Source organism: Lampetra fluviatilis, unplaced genomic scaffold (genome assembly GCF_964198595.1).
Source record: "Lampetra fluviatilis unplaced genomic scaffold, kcLamFluv1.1 SCAFFOLD_1512, whole genome shotgun sequence".
NCBI classification, from domain to species: domain Eukaryota; kingdom Metazoa; phylum Chordata; class Hyperoartia; order Petromyzontiformes; family Petromyzontidae; genus Lampetra; species Lampetra fluviatilis.
This window is the reverse complement of record NW_027621285.1, coordinates 7501-12100: the sequence shown is the minus strand read 5'-3', so window position 1 is coordinate 12100 and position 4600 is coordinate 7501. Positions and strand designations below refer to the sequence as shown.

Sequence of the window (4600 nt, the reverse complement as noted above, 5' to 3'; positions counted from 1 at the left end):
CCCCCCCGTGTCTCCCCCCCCCCGTGTCCCCCCCCCCGTGTCTCCCCCCCCCGTGTCTCCCGTGTCCCCCCCCCCCCCCGTGTCCCCCCCCCCCCCGTGCCTCCCCCCCCCCCCCGTGTCTCCCCCCTCGTGTCCCCCCCCGTGTCTCCCCCCCCCGTGTCTCCCCCCCCCCGTGTCCCCCCCCCGTGTCTCCCCCCCCCCGTGTCCCCCCCCGTGTCTCCCCCCCCCGTGTCTCCCCCCCCCCGTGTCTCCCCCCCCGTGTCTCCCCCCCCCCGTGTCCCCCCCCCCCGTGTCCCCCCCCCCGTGTCCCCCCCCCCCCGTGTCCCCCCCCCCGTGTCCCCCCCCCCCCCGTGTCCCCCCCCCGTGTCCCCCCCCCCCGTGTCCCCCCCCCCCCGTGTCCCCCCCCCCCGTGCCTCCCCCCCCCGTCCCCCCCCCCCCGTGTCTCCCCCCCTCGTGTCCCCCCCCGTGTCTCCCCCCCCCGTGTCTCCCCCCCCCCCGTGTCCCCCCCCCGTGTCTCCCCCCCCCCGTGTCCCCCCCCGTGTCTCCCCCCCCCGTGTCTCCCCCCCCCCGTGTCTCCCCCCCCCCGTGTCTCCCCCCCCCCCGTGTCCCCCCCCCCCCGTGTCCCCCCCCCCGTGTCCCCCCCCCCCCCCCGTGTCCCCCCCCCCGTGTCCCCCCCCCCCCCGTGTCCCCCCCCCCGTGTCCCCCCCCCCGTGTCTCCCGTGTCCCCCCCCCCCGTGTCCCCCCCCCGTGTCCCCCCCCCCCCCGTGTCCCCCCCCCCCCCGTGTCCCCCCCCCCCCGTGTCCCCCCCCCCCGTGTCCCCCCCCCCGTGTCCCCCCCCCCCGTGTCTCCCGTGTCCCCCCCCCCCCGTGTCCCCCCCCCGTGTCCCCCCCCCCCCCCGTGTCCCCCCCCCCGTGTCCCCCCCCCCCGTGTCCCCCCCCCCCGTGTCCCCCCCCCCCCGTGTCCCCCCCCCCCGTGTCCCCCCCCCCCGTGTCCCCCCCCCCGTGTCCCCCCCCCCGTGTCCCCCCCCCCCCGTGTCCCCCCCCCCGTGTCCCCCCCCCCCGTGTCTCCCGTGTCCCCCCCCCCCGTGTCCCCCCCCCGTGTCCCCCCCCCCCCCCCGTGTCCCCCCCCCCGTGTCCCCCCCCCCCGTGTCTCCCGTGTCCCCCCCCCCCGTGTCCCCCCCCCCGTGTCCCCCCCCCCCCCGTGTCCCCCCCCCCCCCGTGTCCCCCCCCCCCCCGTGTCCCCCCCCCCCCCGTGTCCCCCCCCCCGTGTCCCCCCCCCCCGTGTCTCCCGTGTCCCCCCCCCCCGTGTCCCCCCCCCGTGTCCCCCCCCCCCCGTGCCTCCCCCCCCCCCTTGCCCCCCCGTGTCTCCCCCCTCGTGTCCCCCCCCGTGTCTCTCCCCCCCGTGTCTCCCCCCCCCCTTGCCCCGCCCCTTTCCCCCCCCCCTTGCCCCGCCCCTTCCCCCCCCCTCCCCATTCCCCCCCCTTGCCCCGCCCCCCCCCAGAGTTCTCTCCCCATTGGTCGGCCGTCATCGGCGCCTCCCACAGCCGCGGATTCATCCCGTGGGAGGCGGGGAGCCTCGCCAGCGACGGGGTCCGCAGGGTGGCCGAGTGGGGTTCACCGCGGTCCCTGGAGGACGAGATGCGGGGGCAGGTGAGGGGGGTGTTCACCGCGGTCCCTAGAGGACGAGATGAGGGGGCAGGTGAGGGGGGAGGGGGGTTCACCGCGGTCCCTAGAGGACGAGATGCGGGGGCTGGTGAGGGGGGAGGGGGGTTCACCGCGGTCCCTGGAGGACGAGATGCGGGGGCAGGTGAGGAGGGAGGGGGGTTCACCGCGGTCCCTGGAGGACGAGATGCGGGGGCAGGTGAGGGGGGGAGGGGGGTTCACCGCGGTCCCTGGAGGACGAGATGCGGGGGCAGGTGAGGGGGGTGTTCACCGCGGTCCCTAGAGGACGAGATGAGGGGGCAGGTGAGGGGGGAGGGGGGTTCACCGCGGTCCCTAGAGGACGAGATGCGGGGGCTGGTGAGGGGGGAGGGGGGTTCACCGCGGTCCCTGGAGGACGAGATGCGGGGGCAGGTGAGGAGGGAGGGGGGTTCACCGCGGTCCCTGGAGGACGAGATGCGGGGGCAGGTGAGGGGGGGAGGGGGATTCACCGCGGTCCCTGGAGGACGAGATGCGGGGGCAGGTGAGGAGGGAGGGGGGTTCACCGCGGTCCCTGGAGGACGAGATGCGGGGGCAGGTGAGGGGGGGAGGGGGGTTCACCGCGGTCCCTAGAGGACGAGATGCGGGGGCAGGGGAGGGGGGGTCCGCAGGGTGGCCGAGTGGGGTTCACCGCGGTCCCTGGAGGACGAGATGCGGGGGCAGGTGAAGGGGGGAGGGGGGTTCACCGCGGTCCCTAGAGGACGAGATGCGGGGGCAGGTGAGGGGTGGGGGGGTCCGCAGGGTGGCCGAGTGGGGTTCACCGCGGTCCCTGGAGGACGAGATGAGGGGGCAGGTGAGGGGTGGGGGGGTGATGTTGCTGATGATGATGCTGATGATGATGTTACTGATGATGATGATGCTGATGATGTTGCTGATGATGATGATGTTGCTCATGATGATGCTACTGATGATGATGATGATGCTGATGATGTTGCTGATGATGATGCTACTGATGATGATGATGATGCTGATGATGATGTTGCTGATGATGATGTTGCTGATGATGATGATGTTGCTGATGATGCTGATGATGTTGCTGATGATGATGCTGCTGATGATGATGCTGATGATGTTGCTGATGATGATGCTGATGATGATGCTGATGATGATGTTGCTGATGACGTCAGGGTGACGAGGTGCTCACAGTCATCAAGATGAAGCCCCAATGGCCGGCATGGCAACCAATCAGCGTGTGAGGATCAAAATCATCATCAGCAGAATCAACATCAGAATCATCACCATCAGCATCATCACCAACATCATCAGCATCATCATCAGCAACATCATCATCATCATCAGCAACATCATCATCAGCATCATCATCAGCAACATCATCAGAAACATCACTACCAACTAGTGCCTCCACCCACCCACTCACCACCCACTACTTCACTCACTCACTCAGCAACCCACCCACCCACTCACCCACCCTCTCATTCACTCACCCACTCACCCACCCAATCATCCACCCACTCACTAATCCACTCACTCACCCACCCACTCACCTCCCCCCACCAACTCACCACCACCATCATCACCATCATCACCACCACACACCACCACCACCACCCCACCCACCACCACCACCACCCCACCCACCACCACCACCACCACCCCACCCACCACCACCACCACCCCACCCACCACCACCACCACCCCACCCACCACCACCACCACCCCACCCACCACCACCCCACCCACCACCACCACCCCACCCACCACCACCACGTGCTCCACAGCCTGCCCCAATGACCATCTCGTGACGACCTCGCCCTGCCCCCTGCTGCCCCTCCTGCTGCCCCCTGCTGCCCCCCCCCCCCTGCCCCCTGCTGCCTCCTCCTGCTGCCCCCCCCCCTGCCCCCTGCTGCCCCCTCCTGCTGCCCCCCCTGCTGCCCCCTGCTGCCCCCTCCTGCTGCCCCTCCTGCTGCCCCCGCTGCCCAGACGAGCCCCGCCCTCTGCGGAGTTCTCGGTGGACCGCACGCGCCACCTGATGAGCTTCCTGTCCATGATGGGGCCCAGCCCCGACTGGGTCGTGGGTCTCTCCGCTGAGAACCTGTGCACCAGAGGCTGTGGCTGGGTGCAGAGGGTCACTCACGACCTCATACCCTGGGACGCAGGGACAGACAGCGGAGTCACTTACCAGGTGAGTGAGTGGGTGGGTGGGTGAGTGGGTGGGTGGGTGAGTGGGTGAGTGAGTGAGTGAGTGAGAACCTGTGCACCAGAGGCTGTGGCTGGGTGCAGAGGGTCACTCACGACCTCATACCCTGGGACGCAGGGACAGACAGCGGAGTCACTTACCAGGTGAGTGAGTGGGTGGGTGGGTGAGTGGGTGGGTGGGTGAGTGGGTGGGTGAGTGAGTGAGTGAGAACCTGTGCACCAGAGGCTGTGGCTGGGTGCAGATGGTCACTCACGATCTCATACCCTGGGACGCAGGGACAGACAGCGGAGTCACTTACCAGGTGGGTGAGTGGGTGGGTGAGTGGGTGGGTGAGTGGGTGGGTGAGTGGGTGGGTGAGTGGGTGGGTGGGTGAGTGAGTGAGTGAGTGGGTGGGTGGGTGAGTGGGTGGGTGGGTGAGTGGGTGGGTGGGTGAGTGGGTGGGTGGGTGGGTGAGTGGGTGGGTGAGTGGGTGGGTGGGTGGGTGAGTGGGTGGGTGAGTGGGTGGGTGAGTGAGTGGGTGAGTGTGTGGGTGAGTGGGTGGGTGAGTGTGTGGGTGAGTGTGTGGGTGAGTGTGTGGGTGAGTGGGTGGGTGAGTGGGTGGGTGGGTGGGTGAGTGGGTGAGTGAGTGAGTGGGTGAGTGAGTGAGTGAGTGGGTGAGTGGGTGAGTGAGTGGGTGAGTGGGTGGGTGAGTGTGTGGGTGAGTGGGTGGGTGTGTGGGTGGGTGAGTGAGTGAGTGTGTGAATGA

General features: G+C 70.3%; 2 long non-coding RNA genes across 2 annotated transcripts in view; both read left to right on the top strand.

Annotated features, from left to right (window-relative positions):
* The first annotated feature begins 2294 nt into the window (after positions 1–2294).
* On the top strand, positions 2295–3834 carry LOC144955041 (uncharacterized). Its single transcript, XR_013641481.1, has 3 exons — positions 2295–2360; positions 2825–2889; positions 3639–3834. It is a non-coding gene; the product is annotated as an uncharacterized LOC144955041 (long non-coding RNA).
* Positions 3835–4046: 212 nt separating this feature from the next.
* LOC144955040 (uncharacterized) overlaps positions 4047–4600 on the top strand; it is a 7948-nt gene continuing 7394 nt past the window's right edge. Inside the window, exon 1 of the long non-coding RNA XR_013641480.1 lies at positions 4047–4156. This is a non-coding gene — a long non-coding RNA (uncharacterized LOC144955040). The remainder of the gene's footprint in view (positions 4157–4600) is intronic.